The sequence below is a fragment of the Macaca fascicularis genome, chromosome 4 (genome assembly GCF_037993035.2).
Source record: "Macaca fascicularis isolate 582-1 chromosome 4, T2T-MFA8v1.1".
Classification (NCBI taxonomy): domain Eukaryota; kingdom Metazoa; phylum Chordata; class Mammalia; order Primates; family Cercopithecidae; genus Macaca; species Macaca fascicularis.
The window spans coordinates 32481190-32497150 of record NC_088378.1 but is presented as its reverse complement, the minus strand read 5'-3'; the positions used below and the strand labels follow the sequence as shown (position 1 = coordinate 32497150).

Sequence of the window (15961 nt, the reverse complement as noted above, 5' to 3'; positions counted from 1 at the left end):
CAGTTTCCACATCTTCAAAATGGGAAAGTACCCATTCCAGATAGAAGTTTTGAGAAATATTGAGTTACAGTGCTTAAATAAGTGCCTGACACACTAATAAAATTTGTCCATTTTAGTTATTATTATTGTTAATGAAATTGCCAATGTTTGCAGAATATCTAATCTCATGCTGTTATCTTTTAAAATATCTAACTACATTATCTTTTACTTTAAAATAAAACTACCAGAGAATAGATAATAGGAAGCCTGAAGTAAATCAGCTCAATATGCTGATAGCAAAGACCACAAGCATCACTTTATAGAATATAATCCAGTGTTTGTGAAAACAAGAGGCAAATTTATTCTTTTACTCTGTCATCCAGGCTGGGATGCAGTGGTGTTAACATAGCTCTCTGCAGCCTCAACCTCCTGGGCTCAAGCAGTCCTCTTGCCTCAGCCTTCAGAGTAGCTGGGACCACAGGCGTGCGCCACCATACCTGGCTAATTTTTAAAAAATTTTTTGTAGAGATCAGATTCTCGCCATGTATAAAAACCTACCCAACATCTTTGGAAAATGCATTTAAAATTCTCTAGGTAGGTTGAGGGGGGTGGGAAGTTTTTGACCTACAAACAATTTCTTACCTTCTAGAACAATTTAATCTCAGATGATAAAATATGAAAATTCTAAATTGGAAATAAGGTTAAAATAAGAATTGACCAGGAAGTGGAGGAATGAAATCTCTGCCACTCCAAGCAGTGCCCATCCCAGTAAGTATTATGTCCTATCTGGGAGTGGCACTCAGATTTAGAATGAGATAATTAGAATTAATCAACAAGATAAGAGGGATCTCTTTAATGCCTCAGAATGTTGGTATATTGTTTCCCCAATGGTTATAGAATGAGGAAGGAATATCAACATTGCTTCTGTTTGCATTTGACACATATGCTAAACAAATGCACTGGCCTTTAGAACATGTGTTTATGAATTCTATATAACATTTTTCTTTTTGAAGGTTGTCTAGCTGCTTAATTTTCCTTAGTTCACAAAGCAATGAGGTAGTTTCAAATCTATTTGAACCCCAAGACTTTTTCAAGCTGCTATCCTCTGAGTAAAGCCACTTAGTCCTGGCACATGTGGTGGAAAGGTCTGGCTAAAGTTTTGACAATTATTAGCTCATTTGCAGAATTGCTCCTTGGCCTGTCAACACAGAGGAAAGCCTTTCCAAACTTTGAGAAGGATTTTATGTTTGACTCGAGCTTTAGATTTCTTTCATTTTTCCAACTTTTTAACACTATCTTTTCTAGCTTTAATTGACACAAACTTCTCTTTTCCTTGTGTAACACTTGTGCAGTCCAGATATTAGAAACCCCTGTTAACTTTCTTACCAGAGAAGCTCTTTGCACTGCAGGCTGGAATCTCACTGAGATAATGTCCTTCCAATGTCCTTACAGTATTTGCAACTTTGTGTTCTGACTGGATGCTCCTACTAACCTAAGTCTTCTTTGTGATTGTGGTGGCAGCAACTGTCTTCATAAACTCATCTTCAGTTATTTTTTATTTTGTGTATTCGTTTATCTTTTTTGAGACAAAGTTTCGCTGTTGTTGCCCTGGCAGGAGTGCAATGGCATGATCTCGGTTTACTGCAATCTCTGCCTCCCAGGTTCAAGTGATTCTCCTGCCTCAGCCTCCCGAGTAGCCTCCCAAAGTTCTGGGATTGCAAGCGTGTGCCACCACGCATAGCTAATTTTGTATTTTTAGTAGAGATGGGGTTTCTTCCTGTTGGTCAGGCAGGTCTTGAGCTCCTGACCTTAAGTGATCGGCCTGCCTCGGCCTCCCAAAGTGTTGGGATTATAGGCGTGAACCACCGCCCGGCTACTCATCTTCATTTAAAAATTAAATTTCTTAGGCCGGGAGTGGTGGCTCACGCCTGTAATCCCAGAACTTTGGGAGGCTGAGGTGGGTGGATCATGAGGCCAGGAAATCTAGACCATCTGGCCGACATGGTGAAACCCCATCTCTACTAAAAGTACAAAATTTAGTTGGGCGTGGTGGCGCACACCTGTAGTCCCAGCTACTCAGGAGGCTGAGGCAGGAGAATCGCTTGAACCTGGGAGGCAGAAGTTGCAGTAAGCCGACATTGCGCCACTGCACTCCAGCCTGGTGACAGAGTGAGACTCCATCGCAAAAAAAATAAAAAAAAAGTAAACTTCTTAAGTTGTTACCATTTTGGTGTACTGGTTGACCAGATTCAGTCTTAATAAAAGGAGCATTAACAAAACTTCACAAATTCTATGGCACATCTAAATTTAAATATGAAACAGTTCTAAAAATAGGGATATATACATGCTTGTCCTGGACCCCAGAATCATGGCTCACTTATTATTTGGAAAGCAGGCTGCTGCATATGTTCATCACAATAATACCTAAAGGATACTGAATCAGAAAATGAGTAACTGAGAATGGGAGATCTATATAATGAAAACACTAGATAGTGGTATGCTTAAATATGATAATGTACATGAGAAGCCATAAATTTTAACCAGTGTGATTCAGGCTCTGACTTTCAATCTATTTGCACTAGGGTATTGGACAAACCCACAACCAGGAAAGGTGAGCGCTGAGATCGCCAGAAGAACCCAGGTGCTCTGATGGCTTACTCCTTAGGCAACATTTCAGATTTTGCAAAGTACATTGTGCCCTTTCCCAGCTAATTCTTACCAGGAATACAGATCCCAGGTGAAGCCTGCTAATTGCTTTGAGGGCTGTTATTTTTACCTTTAATTTAGGTTCAGGAGTCTGTAGGGCAATCCTTTGAATTTCTCAGTTACTTACTGTTCACTGAAGTATCCACTTGAGATCTTTCCTGGACTCCACAGTTTGTTCACAGTTTGGCACACTATTGGCTGAAAGTACTCAATCCTTGCTCCTTGCTCATTGACAGTTATACTACAGGCTGCTTCCAGTTGCCAACACATTTTAGAAAAGCATATAATTTTGTTAAGAGTTTTTCCTGTTGCTTTCAAATGTAGTCAAGTAAAGGGTAGGGAACAGAGAAGGGGCAGGATGTCGTATCAGCATTTACCTTTCCAGAGGCTAATGCTTTGAAAGAATAAGAGGTGTCCTTTTAGGTCAAGACTCTTATTGTTCTTGTCACCTGATTTATTGGCATTACAGTTGCATCACATGTTGTCTTTTATGTGAGCAATGACAAAAAGGATATATCTATTCTGTACACTTTGGCATTTATGACAGAATGTCAAATATAATATCCTTCAAAGCTTGTTAAAACAAGCGATATCAGTCTGAGTTGTTAATATGGTCTTGTTGGCAACACCTTATTGGGGCAGGAACCATTGATTTGTGCATTTATAGGATTGATTACTATCCCTAATAAAGTTAGTCTGGTAGGCAAAAATAGCAAGCCCTTGTCTCTACACGCACAAAAAAGTAATAATAACCAGGCATAGTGGTGCATGCTTGTAGTCCCAGCTATTTTGGATGCTGAGGCTGGAGGATTGCTTGAGCTCAGTAGTTAAAGGCTGCAGTGAGTGATGATTGGGTACTGCACTCTAGCTTGCGCAACGGAGAAAGACCTTGTCTGTAAAAAAAAAAAAATACATAAAGTTAGGCTGGTGAGCTAGTGGTCTCTTCATTCAACAAAATATGTATGACAGAGTTTATCTGATTTCTTTCATGTTAGTTTGGTTAAGTTAATCAAATAGTAAATGCATGCTCATTGTGCCAGGCAGTGTGTATAGCACAGAGGGCAAAATGATGTACTTGACTAAGTCCCTGCACTTAATGACCTTACAGACTATTTAGAAGATCTAGAAATAAGTAAGATATAATTAAGAGTGGGAGGTACAAAAAGTACCATCAGGCCATCAATTGGCAAAATCCTTATGAATGGGCACAAAACGTACTTGGGAAAATGAGGAAGTAATAGTCATGGTGGTAATGTTTAATAATCCGCTCTGAAGCCAAAAAGTTCAGGTTTTTGTTTGTTTGTTTTGAGATGGAGTCTTGCTCTGTCACCCAGGCTGGAGTGCAGTGGCGCGATCTCAGTTCATCGCAACCTCTGCCTCCTGGCTTCAAGTGATTCTCCTGCCTCAGCCTCCTGAGTAGTTGGGATTACAGGCATGTGCCATTATGCCCAGCTAATTTTTGTATTTTTAGTAGAGATGGGGTTTCACCATGTTGGCCAGGCTAGTCTCAAACTCCTGACCTCATGATCTGCCTGCCTCAGCCTCCCAAAGTGCTGGGATTACAGGCGTGAACCACCATGCCTGGCCAAAGTTCAGGTTTTAGCACTTGTCAGTTTCCATGGTATAAATACTGCCACCATGGCTGAATTCAAAGGACCAATGTGACATCACTGAGCCCAAAATTAGGAAGAGATGCATAGTAACACACTCTTATTTAGTATCTCCACCATACGGATACAAGAGAAGTAAATATCCTGCAAATATAATTAATAGTAATATAATTAGAAAGAAATAAGTTTTGATTTATTACCTCTGTTTTTAATATAATTCATTTAAATGTAAGTTTATACAATTTAATTTTAAGTAACAGTTGTGACTAATAACTGACCCACAAAATTCCTGAACATTTTAGCAACTGACTTTCAGGAGCTGGTATAGGCTGGTTTCAGCCCACTACTCCATGCCTTATAATTTGGGATATGGGTGTGAGGAATCCAGTGAGATAATCCTCTTTAATTATGGGATCTTTCTGTAACACTTTCCTAATTGAACAGTTTAGTGTAAGAAAACCTGGTCCATTTTGAAATTCCTGGTGGGGGTTTGGTTATCAAGAAACTTTAGGTTCATTGATACAAAATGTTGATGTCAGAAGGCTTTGGTGCATCCACTGTGGAGCTTAATCTCAGGAATAAGTCCCCAAGAAGAAGACTGTTTTTCTGTTTAACTCAAATTTCCCCACTGTACAGAATTGACTTTCCTTGGTCTCAGGTATTGATATGACTATTCAAGCTCTCTTTAAGGCCTGTTAAGTACTGCTAGGACTATGTAAAAGATAAACTTTTCAATGTCTTTGAATTATGGACATTTTTCATGCTAAACACCATATTTCCCAAATACTACACAGTAGGTAGTGCGTTTTCAGCAAATGTTGCTTGTAAGTTACTACATAATCTTTGTACTAACAAACCTCTTGTGGCTCACAAGAGCACCCAATATTTAAGTTATTCAGAAATATTGGAAGAATCAACATGTCAGTAAAAGTAGGTAGATTTTCATCCAATTCTGATATACATTGCCACTTTGATGGAATTTTATTCTGGGTGTATATATGTGAAATTGTTAACATCTACAAAATATACATTATTAAATATAAAGCATGTTTTTAATCTTAATACTGCATTTGAGCTTTTGATTTAATCGTCTTTTATCATTATTTTCTACTGAATTATCAGTTACTTGTAAGCAGTTATTACTATTTATTAGCTAAAGTTACTTTTGATTATTTCCCTTAAATTTTAAAATTCTTTCATTATTTAATCTCTATCAGTGTTAGAAAACTGGAATGTTGCTTTAATATACGCTCTTATAATATTTGTTTATGTAGGACAAAAATATTTCATGTTCCAAAAAATGTCATGTAAGATTAATGTAGCGCTAAATGGAAATTCCTGTGCTCCACATGCTTTGTTAGGCTCTGCCCACAAAAAACCTAGTGTCTAAAACTAAGATACTCACATGTTAAGGTATATTGTAAAAAAATTCTTGAAATTGGCAGGTTGTGAATATGTTGTATATGTATTTTTTTCCCTTTTAATGGGAAGGGTGTGTGTGTGTGTGTTTGTGAGTGTGTGATTTGAGTTTAGTAATATATGACAAAGTGCTGACAGTCCCCAAGTGACTTATTACTTATTTTGGGAAAATGGATTTTCTCCGTATGATTTCTCTTTGTATATCTTATATAAAATCTTTTATCTTGTAGTTGGAAAAAAATTTACTTTGCCTTATATATGAACAATTTCAAGAATTTGGAAGCATTCCAAACTTTACAGTTTAAACATAGATTTCAGACTGGGCCTGGTGGCTCACGCCTGTAATCCCAGCACTTTGGAAGGCTGAGGCAGGTGGATCATTTGAGGTCAGGAGTTTGAGACCAGCCTGGCCAATGTGGTGAAACCCTGTCTCTACGAAAAATAAAAAATTAGCTGGGTGTGGTGGCACGCACCTGTAGTCCCAGCCTACGTGGGAGGCTGAGGCAGGAGGATCGCTTGAGCCCAAGAGGCGGAGGTTGCAGTGAGTCAAGATTATGCCACTGCACTTATCCCAGGCAACAGGGTATAGATTTCACAACAAATATTTCCCAGACTGTGCAAAACAATATGTAGATTTTTAACTCTTCTCAGTTAGTATAGTCCTTCTCCTTGAGGAAACTGAGTGGGAGAAGACATAGAGACAAATCATATTCAGAATTAATAAAGGTGTAGTACTAAGTTGTTTGGAAGCTTTGTTTTCTGCACTTAAATGGTTATATAATAGGAAAAAGACATGTGTTCATATAAACTCTCAGGGACTTATTTTTAAAAATCAGTCTCTACTGTATGACCTGGGGTCAGTAGATGTTAAACTCAATCTCTTACCTTTATGCCTATAATAGTTTAACAATTAATTGATATTCAGAGTGATGGCTGAATTAGCTAAGCATAATCAAAGATGTAATTATGCTAGGTAAATTGTAATTCATAAGGCTGGAAAGCTTACCAGTAGTGGCCACAGTGATTGAAATGAGACTCCCCCCTCAACATCCCCCCAAAATTTTCAGTTAATCACATGATTATATTAACGAGGATGACCCATTTTAGAGCATCTGTTTTTGACAGACAACTTCTAATTTGTTTTACTCTGTATTTCAACATTCTGTTTATTCAGCAGGGCCTGATAAAGATTGTTAGTTCATTTCTCACTATATTTAGCCACTCCTTCACTGCAGCCTGATGACATAATGACAACAATACATGAGCATCAGGATTTTACCTGCCTCTGCATCAGACACTGAAGCCATTGGTATATGTTTCTCTAGGCTGTTTACATGTCTTGCCTGAGTATTTCAGAGGTAAACATTGTATCCCTTTTGAATGTTTTGAGTCCACCAACCTATAGGGACATAACTTTAGAAATTATTTTCAATAACTAACATTTTAGTGTTTACTGGTCCTAGCATTGAGCTAAGTATCAGCTCATTATTTTCAAATTGTATGTAACCACCCATTTGGTGAGTACTGAATTCAATTCAGTAAGTAGCAACCAGCTTAAGGAAAAAAACAGACCAACCATGAAATAGAATATAATATAACAAAAACAATAAAAAAGATAATCATACATTTCCTAGAGGAAGAGAAAAGTATTGTTTCATGAAACTTTGGTTTTAATGGAATAGATTTATATATCTTTATGTGTCTGTGTACTGAGTCACAACGCAAAGAGAATTTCTAATTGTGGGTCCACCCAAAAATGTGGGAAAGCTACTATACTTGTTTCATACAGTGTTCACTATAAATCCTATTCACACAACTTTATAAGCACCAAGTTTATTCTCTTAACTATTATGTCGTGGCATTTCCTGGTACAGTGCAAAGAGCACAGAGTTTGCGTAATTTGGTAAATGAGTAATTTAATGTGTATTGCCTGTTTCCTTATCCTCAATTCATGTATAATTTGTAGATGTTCACAGGGTTGTGAGAATCCAACTGGGTAATTTATGTTGGATATTCTTTTCCAAATTGAGCTACACATATGTAAGTTACTATGATTGTAATGCCTTGCTCTTTGGCTCTTCAAATACTAATTGACTACCAGGTTTGACTTGAGAAGACTGGATTGTCTTTTAAAATATTTTTTGAACCTGAAGATTTACAATTCAGTGTTTCACGTGTAGAGATCAGTCCTGTTGAGTACTTTTTACATAGTCTTTTGTTTCTTCTTTATGACAAGATGTTGTGAATAAAGCTAAGGTTTTTTTATTTTTTATATTTACTTTTCCTATTTTGGTGTTACTCTTGACAAAAACAATGGAAGGCAAGTGTACTTTGGACATACCTGTATGAACTCGTTATTCACATTTGTCTTCAAATAAAGCTGCATATTGATTTTAAAACAAAATAATACCACGTAAATAAAACTTGATTTAAAATTTATGTTGAAATACCCATGGTGATACTCAATGGAACATCGAAATAATTTTGACGAATAAAAATATATCCAAGACTTAAAAACGACAACAACAAAGGAACAAAAAAGATATACAAAACCTCCAATCAACTGTAAAACTTGTGAGTAGAGCTATTTCAGTAATTGAAAATAGCTAGCAGAGTAGCTGTCTGCTGCCTGTCTTCTCTCTCTCTGCCATTCATTCTATTTATCTATCTATGTGTGGGCATCCAGCTGAGTTTTTTGTCAAGATAATATGATTTTATTCCATATTTATTCTGTGGCCTAATTCCAGAATATAATTATAAAAATATATATTTTGCATTTTATGTATCAGTGTGGCATAACCTTGTAATTCAGTATATATCCTGAAAACTTTGAGTTATGCACATTGTCATACTTAGATATATTTCTCAACCTTTAGAGGATCAGACAGTTATCTGGACAGAGGAGCATTGATGCCACTGTTCTCCAGCATTCCCTTAGCCTCATCTTGCTAAAAGCAGAGGAGGACATTGGGATGCAAATAAAGTAGAGGAAGGGCTCTTTGCCAAGTGCTGTTTATTGAACTGAGTAAATGTCTTCCCCATGGGTTGGAGGGAGCTGGTTCGTTTAAGTGGGCAAGAAAAGCCAGTATTCTTCCGAGTGATGAGGTTTCTTAAATAAATATTTCAAATGTAGATTCTCTGGGCTGTATCAATGAGAGGCAGGCCTGAAAAGTCCCCTCAGTATCCAGGAGCCCAGGATGGGAAGGGCTCTGTTTTGAAAGTGCAAACTGTCCATAGTTTGGATGGGAGAGTGCTTGTAATGGAAGCTAGGCTATGATTTGTCTTTTTAACATTGTTGACAGAAAAAGAGTGTTAAGGAAGCGGGGATGACTACAGTTTCAGGGGATTTATTTACAGCTCCTAAGAAAATTATTATTATTTTTTTTACAATTCAGACATAAACAGTATGCTAATAGCAAAGTATCTAAATCTACTCGAGAAAAATCCTTTAGGACGTATTTTAGTCAACATGTTGTTAAAACTACTTACTGTTAAAAATACTTCATAATATACACAACATATTATTTTAAAATGTTCTGCAATTCAGATTTTAAAGTGATTTTTAGTCTTCTCACTCCACCTCCAGTTACTGAGATTTTACTGTTTATTTGTTAGCTACATCTAATAGAAAGGAAAAAAAAAAAAAACCTTTTTGGTAGGTGATAATTACTTAAAATTTGGATCCAAATTAAGAGGACAGAGCTCATCAAAATAGGGATGTATTAATACTGGGATGTGTAATAATGGGAGAGAAGGTATAAGAATGACGGAGTAAGAAATTTTAAAAGAGGGGAAATAGGACGAATTCAATCAAAACAAGGAAGCCAAGGTGTTTAAATGGGTGACCCTCTCATTTTAATGTTTATCTGATTGAAATTTGACATTTTCTATTTACTCATTTCAAACCAAGATAAAAATCTCAAGTATTTAGAGCAACCTATTTTCAGTCTAGTTTGTGTTCAAATTATTATTATTATTATTATTATTATTATTAAAGACAGAGTCTCCCTATGTTGCCCAGGCTGATCTCAAACTCCTGGGCTCAAGGGATCGTCCTGACTCAGCCTCCAGAGTAGCTGGTATATTAAGTGTGAACCACCAAGCTCAGCGTAAAATGGTTATTTTTAAAGTATATATAGCCAGGCATAATTAAATTAAAAATAGTTTAAAAGTGAGCTTAATGTTACTTATTTCCTCCTCTTCCTGGGATCATAAAATGATTAATGTTGAAATTAGTGTTCTGCTACTGACTGGATCATACATGTTTACTTTTTCCCTCTAATGTGAATACTTGCTGGTAGTATAGCATATAGCCATCTTCAATTCTGACAGCTGACATAAGGCAATTTTATAAGTGATTAATCACATACTATTGTGCATGTGGGAGGGTTTTGGCTTAGAGTTATTATGGTGTACTTTTTGGATGTTATTTATTTTATAAGTAACTTTATGTTTGTTACCTGTAATGTTTTACTGATTCCAGAACCACTTGGCCTTCTTTGGTTTATGTAGTTATATTTTGAGTAAGATTTTGTGAGAAAAATTATATTCTTCTTGGTTTATAAATAATTGTATTATGAGACTAATTCTAAAAGCCACACCTGAAAATGTCACATTAGTTTATTATATACATCATTAGTTTATTTATAACATCATTAGTTTATTATAGCTTTGTAACACTTTTGCTTTTCATAAACCAAGAAGCAGTTAGAGTTGGCTTATACAATATTTGTTTAGAAGATAATAAATCTTACAGGATGTTAATAATTTTAAAAGCTGCATATGTTGTTACTAATGATCAAGCTGAAAGAAATTATATGATTTCAAACATGACTGTCTTTCTGATCGTTCAGGACAGGACCATGTAAGGACAACATCTGGACTTGATCTCACATTTCAAGGTCTTAAAGTTGTCACTTCACTTTGGTTTAATATTTTATCTTAAAAATGGTTGTTCATCAAATATTCATTAAATGCTAACCATATTTACAACATTCTGTGAGGAACCATAGGGTTACAAAGTATATGACAAATTCCTTAGATATAGTATATAATAATCAGAGGAGGAATTTTACAATTAATATTCTCTATTCTCTACTTTAGTACTGGACTGGGTTTTAGGACTAGCCCCCATTCCGCTCTACTTTTCTACCTTAAGATTTAGGAAAATGTTTTTTCTGATAATCACATTGCTGAAATCTAAGATGGACTTCCTCATCAAGTTTACTTTTTTTCCTGGAGATTTTGAAGGACACTGTCAGTCTTCAGCTGGATATTGAGCAACTTCACTGTGGCATGCCTTAGGGATTGAGGTCATAGTCCTTTTCATTGTGGACTTTTCTTCCTGGACTTTTACAGTCTAGGGTAGATGGATGTGAAACATATACTTGTCAATATGTAATCCTAAGTTTGGAAAGTCCAGAAAAAAAAACAGGGGTTTTAGAAGAATGTGTCTTACCCAAGGAGTGCATAGGAATTTTGACATTAGGAAAGCTTGGCAGGAGATACAAGCAAAGAGTCCCACCTGTGTGGAGACTGGAGAGAATGCAGTGCATTGCAGCAACTGAGAGAAGCCCACCCACCATGGCTGGGGAAGAGGCTGTGAAGGAGAGTCTGGTGGGAGTGGCCAAGGCTTCAGGTAAAAGCCAGAACATGCAGGACCTTATAAATAATGGTGACGACTTTAAGGAAAAGACATGATCAAATTTTCATTTTGTAAGTATTGCCCTTAGCATAGTGTGATATAAAGGGTTTGGAGGGGTCACGTGGATTTTGGTGAAACCAGTTAGGAGGACATTGTTGCAGTCTAAGTGATTGTAGGGTGAGAGAAGTGTCCAGGTAAAGGTATTTTGAAGGTGGGAGTGATGGAGCTTGCTGGTAGATTTGTGGGGACTTAGTGAGAGGGAAGGATGAGAGATGCTGCCTGAGTATTTGGTTTGAAATGTAACATTTAAGGAACATTTTATTTTAGGCCCTTGCCTCCACGAGGATTTAAAAACAAATTTGTGTATTACCTTTTCCTTACAGTTTACGTAATTCCTTTTTTAGGCAACATGGCTATACATTCTTTTATCTTTTCCCCAAAATTACTTCTCTTTATATTACCATTTATGGTATGTGTCTATGTACATATGCATTTGTTTAAAATGTAGTCATTTAAAATTCAGTTCTAAACAACTGGGTCCTTACCCCAGGCACCTTTCTATATTGATTCTCCTTTAACTTCCTTGAGTGATAAGCTTTGCTGTTTTTGAAGTTCTTTGCCTATTCACTTTCTTTTCTTTAGACTGTGTATGAATGGATAGATACACACACTCACTCACACAGATAGTTTGTTTTGAATTGCACAGCGTTGATGTATAAGGAAGAAATATTTTAAAAATTGTTATATTTTCTTTAATGGTTTGTCTTAGAAAATGAACACATACCTGAGAGTTGAGAACTGAGATTTTTTTTTTTTTTTTTTTTTTTTGGTGAGAATCCAAAGGCTTTACAGTGTGACTGCTTACTAATGTCAGAAAAATAGCAATTCAGCTCTTACTTTCTCCCCTATACTTTCAGGGCGTTATGACAGTTTTAATGTGAGTTGTAAAAGGTAGGGAGGTATACTTTAATTCTCTTTCACGCACATAAATCAAGTTTCAGTCTCTTTTGGAAATGTTTACTAGAGAAAACATCATGGGCAGATTTTAAAATGCTTTTGGATTGCATGACGGCGTGGTGCCACTTCCATTGAAGTCTTGTAATATTTTATTTTCCTTCCCAAAGAGTCAAGATAAATCCTGTAAACACTTTTTCTCCTTTTGTTGTTTTGGTTGTACTATTGTGTTTGGCTGTAGCCTTTTGCCCCTGGGGAAATAGAAGTGTTTTTTTACTTCAGTGCTCCTGCTGAGTTCTCCAGCTGTTGGGCAGCAGTTTCAAAGTTGTTCCCTATTTACACACTGCAAGTCTGGCCAATCACAAAGCTTCCTACATCTTATTTGAAGTATAGTATACTAATTTCAGGGATATATTTTGTAGGAAAATTATTATCAAAATTTACTAGAATGTAGCTTCTTTTATCTTTTAAATTTAAAACCTAATTTAGCTAAAACATTATATCCTTAAAAAATGGTTATGGTGAACGTCAGCATAACACGTAATCTTATAGAAACTAAAGCAAATTTATCAATTAGCAAGTTCAAGTAACTACACTTTTTTTTTTTTTTTTTTTTGAGATAAATGGTCTTGCTACATTGCCCAGGCTAGAGTGCAGTGGCTATTCACAGTTGAGGTCATGGCTCACTGCAGTCTCAAACTCCTGGGCTTAAGTGATCCTCCTGCCTCAGACTTCCACAGACACCTGTTCTAGTAACTACTCTTTATCTATTTAACGCTAACCAATGTGGTAAACCACTAGTGTGTACCAGGCACTATGTTACACTTTGCTTAGGTTTTGCTCTCTAGGAGCTTCAGTCTGTTTGGAGAAATGGACATGTTGATAAATGTTATAACTCACATAGGAATGAAGTGCTTAGAGAACACAGATGACAGAGTTACTGACTGTATCTGGAGAAGTTGGATAAAGCATCATAGATGAGGGGACAGTTACCTTTGGAGTTTCCAGATGAAGAGATGGAGGAAAAGTGCCTTGATGACACCAAGTTACCCATTGTGCTTGGTTACCACGTGGTTAAAATAAATCATTTGCATTTGGTGATTTCTAAACTCTCTTGCTCGTAGATTTTTTTTGACATCTATGAATTGACCACAGTGTTCAATGAATTGGCCACAGTGTAAGTATAGTTGTTTCTCTGTATGTGTTTGTGTGTATGTGTATGTGTGTGCATGTGTATGTGTGTGTGTGTATGTGTATGTGTGTGTGTGTGTGTGTGTATGTGTGTGTGTGTGCGCGTATGTGTGTAGGGGGCAGGGGGTACTTCTAACTAGGCTTGAGACATTCGTATGTGATAAATTTTTAAAAATTGCGGTTTTAATTTCCAGTTTTCAGTGAATTTTGGTCAATAGAATTTGCTCTTGGGAAAAAGTAAAGGAGGTGAATGCTGACTTTCTTTTGTAATAGAAACAGCCAACTCATTCATTCATTTAACATCTATTGTTGAGTGCCTACCACGTGCTAGATATTGTTAGAGAGCAATAAAAATACATATTCCAGCTTCTAAAATACTTACATTTGGGTGGCATGTGGGACACTACACTCTGGATTGGGGGAAAATACGGGGTATGGGTTGCCACAAAAATGAGCAAACATCAGTCTCTCCTGCCCTTTCCAAAAAGTACGAGGGGGCTGCCCAAGAGAAGGGAGAAAGCAGGTCTAGGCTCAGAAAGGCTAGGTGGAAAGTGTGACACTAGCAGGGGGTTTTTGGAAGGCAAGGGTTTCCATATGCAAAGATTGGGAGATGGGGCACTTCAGCTGAAGAGAAAACTTAAGACTATTTTTAGGCCAAACAGTCCAACTTGAAGAGTGGGTTATATTCAATAGAGTAGTAGGGGATGAATTAGATACTGAGCATGAAAATAACGGCTATGAACTTGTCCTCATGCCAGCTGCTGTGGCAAGTGTATTTACTTATTAAATCTTTCAAAAATGCCGTAAAATAAATATTATTGTCTCCATGTTCCAGCTTCTTTAGGCCCCACGTGAGTTCAAACTCAGGTCTGTCTGATACAGAAATACTTGATCTCAACCACCATAATATATTGGAATTTTCATTTTTGGATGGTTAGGCTACAAGGTTCTATTGAAAATTTTGAGTAGGCAATCGCTTAAATATGTACAGTGTAACAGTATGATAAATCCCATAATAGTGTTAGATTTGGGGTATTCTGGGAACATGCTGAAGAGGTAAACTACTCATTTGGGGGTGGATGGATGGGATTTGCCTAGGAAGGTATATCAGCATTGAGACCAAAGACATACAGCAGTTATCAGAGCCAATGAGGAGGGTTTTCTTGGTAGAGAGGGCAGCATGTGAAGGGCCCAGAAGTAAAGCACTAGGAACTGCTACTGGTGTCTTTGAAGATTCTGTAATAGAGATGAATGTGGCAATTTGTTGGGGCTAGATCACGAAACCCCTGGGTGTGATGCAAGGGAATGATGACTTTATCTTGGAGGCAACCTGATGATGTGGAAGGGTTTTAGGCAGATAGGCAGGGGAGTGGTAGGATCAGACTTCCACAATTAGAAGATTATGTTAAATTCATTTAAGCAAATGTGAACAGTAGTGAATCAGTTCCCAGGGGAGCTTTCATTGCCAAGTATTCTTCCTGCCTTGAAGATTAGCCTGTTAGTTACCAAGCAGCTTTCGTTTTTAGTGTCTGTGCTTGTGGTCGGTAACTTTTGCTGCTGTTGTTCTGCTGCCGTCCGCCATTCCATTCTCCATCTATCACGCACACAGAACCCTCACCAGGATCATGAAGGGCGATTGAAAAGGTAACAAGAGAAAAAAAAATGATAGATTAATGTAAGCCTGATGTTTCTTTTAGTGGCAGATTTTGGTGTTCACATGAGTACCTGAGCCTGTCTAAATTAATCTTATGTTCTCATCACGGTCTTCTAGCTCAAGAATTGGCCGCAGGTAAAAATAATTGGAAATTATTGGTGTAGCCGAAACTGCATTACAGCTGCCAAGTGTGGATACGCGGGAGCCAGGCTGCTTTTGTCTGCTTCCTCATAAACATTCTTTCCGCATTCTTTATCAGCACATAATCCTGAGACACAAAAAGCCTTTGTGTCCCACTGGGAATGTGAGAAAATCAAAGCTATCTATTGGTTTTGCTCCTGGTTAGGAACCACTAACACTTCTATATTAACCACCCAGGTTTTGAATCGAGATAGATGTTATCAGCAAGATGTGTCCTTCATTTTCCCTAAAGATATCACTGTTCCAATACAAGAAATCTTAAAGACAGACTGCAAATGTCTGTTTTCATCCACCTGATGCTGTGATTTGTGGATACTTGTTAGACATGTAAATTTAATGGAGCATAGCCTAATAGTAAGCATTTATATAGAACTTCCCATGTTCCAGGCACTTGATGTATATTAATACATCCAATCATCACCACAATCATATGACGTAGCTATTATTGTTTTATACTGTTTGTTATATATTGAATTGTATTCCCCAAAATTCATATGTTGAAGCCGTAACCCCCAGTGTGATTGTATTTGGAGAGAGGGCCTTTAAAGAGATCATTAAGGTTAAATGATGACATAAAAGTGGGCCCTAATCTACTATGACCGA

General features: G+C 37.0%; 1 protein-coding gene across 12 annotated transcripts in view; it reads left to right on the top strand.

Annotated features, from left to right (window-relative positions):
• PTPRK (protein tyrosine phosphatase receptor type K) overlaps window positions 1–15961 on the top strand; it is a 565022-nt gene that overhangs the window by 13430 nt on the left and 535631 nt on the right. Inside the window, exon 1 of one of the 12 annotated variants that reach the window (XM_065543373.2) lies at window positions 15022–15147. The exons of the other annotated variants lie outside the window; for them this stretch is intronic. The gene's annotated coding sequence lies outside the window, so the exon portion shown is untranslated. Of the gene's footprint in view, window positions 1–15021; window positions 15148–15961 lie in introns of those variants that run through there. 12 annotated transcript variants of the gene reach the window in all.